Genomic DNA, 3,077 nt, shown 5'->3' with positions numbered 1-3,077 from the left:
AAGGGGTATCAGGGAGTAGCGTCCCTGCCTTCCTGAGCTAGTTTTCCACCACATTTCTTAAAGATTGCGCTAGTGGCCTTGGTCTCGGGACCACTCATCTCTAGAAACAGAGGTTGGTGGTAAGCAACAACATGCACCCCATAGAAAATCCAGCTCCAAAAAAGCCTCATGATAGCAAAGGAAATTGGGCATCAGTCAGCCGAAAGGTTGGGGTGGGCTGCACCTGCCTAGCTCAGTTGCTATGGCATCGAGGTAGATCCAGCCATCCTCATTAATGGGGATAAAACCTGGATTTAAAACATTGTGTGATGATGATGATGATGATATATAGAGAGAAATGTATTATTCTTTACTTGTTTCAGTCATTTGACTGCTGCCATACTGGAGCACCGCCTTTAGTCAAGCAAATCGACCCCAGGACTTACTCTTTGTAAGCCTAGTACTTATTTTATCGGTCTCTTTTTGCTGAACCGCTAAGTTAAGGGGACGTAAACACACCAGCATCGGTTGTCAAGTGATGGTGGGGGGGACAAACACAAACACACATACCTATATATATATATACATATATACGACGGGCTTCTTTCAGTTTCCGTCTACCAAATCCACTCCCAAGGCTTTGGTCGGCCCGAGGCTATAGCAGAAGATACTTGCCCAAGGTGCCATGCAGTGGGACTGAACCTGGAACCATGTGGTTGGTAAGCAAGCTACTTACCACACAGCCACTCCTGCGCCTGTATGTGTATTTTTATTTTTTTAAAAATGAAAATAGCTTTCTTTTGAGACAAAGAACCTCACCAGATTCTATAAGGAAAAAAAACTTAAGCAACCATAATGAAATGGATATATTTTAAGGGTAGTGTTTCAAAGAGAACTTGAAAATTATTAATAGTTTTGTTCTGACCTTTCTGTTTTGTAGCTTGCGGGATGAAAGGGAAAGCTAACCCTGTTGCAATTTCAATCCCAGAACACAAGTACATAATGATTTGTCATTGGAAACAAGGGCAGTGATTTTTATGGGAGGATTTCAACTCTAATACATGTCAAACATATTTCACTCCTTTCAGAAAGATGAATAGCCAAGTTGACTCAAGTCCCATGATGTAATATGAACAAAAAAAATAAAAGGAATTAGTACAATGTGAGCAGGCGTGACTGTGTGATAAGTAGCTTGCTTGCCAATCACATGGTTCCGGGTTCATTCCGACTTCGTGGCACCTTGGGCAAGTGTCTTCTACTATAACCTCGGGCCGACCAAAGCCTTCTGAGTGGATTTGGTAGACAGAAACAGAAAGAAGCCCGTCGTATATATGTATAATGTATATGTATGTATGTATGTGTGTTTGTGTGTCTGTGTTTTCAGCAGCCCCTCATATTTGACCAACATTTAGCAGTCGACAGTCAACTTAATGCTGTTGTGAGATTAAGTCCAAGGTGCTATGCAGTGGGATTGAACCAGGAACTACATGGTCATGAAGCAAGCTTTTTATCCACACAGCTGTAAGATTAGTTACTCAAGAATCTCGGGTTCAAATCAACTGCAGGCAGTCTTCCGCTGCTTATCTATTTGGACATAAAACTTAATGTTTTAAATTCTTTACTACAAGTAATATCAGCAGGAATCTCACTGGAATGCGTGTACGAGATAGACTTATCCAGCAGGGAGGAGAGAGAGATTTATGGTACATCCTTCCAAATGAAGGAGTGAAATCTAAGATAAAACACCTGGCCTTTAACAAATAGTCATTCGTATGCACACAAACGCACTGACATACATACACATTTATATACATGCACAGACACAAACACAACCATTTACATATAAACATCCATTTACAGGCACATTTACACACACACACACACACACGCAATCATTTACACATGAACATTCATTCATACACACATACATGCACTCACATACACATACATAGATTTATTTTACATGCACACACACACTAAAACACTCATTTAAACACATACACACACTCAATTACATATATTCACAAACATACACACGTAATCAATTATATACACACACACAAACACATTTACACACATTTATGCACACACATACATAGATTCATTTCACACACTCATACACATACATACACACACATGTACTTACACACACATGCATTTATGTGCCGACCCAAAAACACAGTTACACATACATTCATGCTCACTTTTTCACACACACACACACACACACAAACAAGCTTGGTAGATACAATCGTTAAAATTACATAAATAAGGCAAAACTAATAACTAGTAACCATAGCTCTATCCAGCAGGCTGGGAGACCTTACAGAAACCCTCTTGCTGGCTCTTGATGTTGTACAGAATAGATGTATTAGAAATGGCTATTGTTGTGAGTTTTATTTTGCCCAAACTCTCCTTGATTGCACTAATTAAGACCCAAGGCATTCTGGCCATGACCAAAAGTGGCGAGCTGGAAGAAACGTTAGCGTGCAGGGCAAAATGCTTAGCGATATTTTGTCTGCCATTACGTTCTGGGTTCAAATTCCGGCGAGGTCGACTTTGCCTTTCAAATTGACCCCGGTACTTATTTTTTTAAATCTGGCGCATACTCTATTAGTCTTGTTTGCTGAAACTGCTAAATCATGGAGATGTCAACAAACCAACTCTGGTTGTCAAGTACCATAGGGGGACAAACACAAACACAATACACAACCACACAGGCACACACACACATATATATATATATATATATATATATATATATATATATATATACACGATGGGCTTCTTTCAGTTTCTGTCTATGAAATCCACTCACAAGGCTTTCTTTTAAATATATATATTCTTACTCTTTTACTTGTTTCAGTGATTTGACTGCAGCCATGCTGGAGCACCACCTTTAGTCGAGCAAATCGACCCCAGGAATTATTCTTTGTAAGCCTAGTACTTATTCTATCGGTCTCTTTTGCCGAACCGCTAAGTTACAGGGACGTAAACACACCAGCACCGGTTGTCAAGCAATGTTGGGGGGACAAACACAGACACACAAACATATACACACAGACACATATATACATACATAAACATATATATGACGG

The 3,077-nt window shown here is 39.8% G+C and overlaps 1 protein-coding gene across 1 annotated transcript in view; it reads right to left on the bottom strand.

Moving 5' to 3' along the window:
* Positions 1–3,077, bottom strand: part of LOC106878942 (semaphorin-2A) — a 101,760-nt gene that overhangs the window by 14,860 nt on the left and 83,823 nt on the right. The window lies entirely within an intron of this gene.

This window comes from Octopus bimaculoides, chromosome 8 (assembly GCF_001194135.2).
Source record: "Octopus bimaculoides isolate UCB-OBI-ISO-001 chromosome 8, ASM119413v2, whole genome shotgun sequence".
Classification (NCBI taxonomy): domain Eukaryota; kingdom Metazoa; phylum Mollusca; class Cephalopoda; order Octopoda; family Octopodidae; genus Octopus; species Octopus bimaculoides.
Note: the sequence above shows the minus strand (reverse complement) of the source record. Positions and strands in the feature narration are given on the sequence as shown.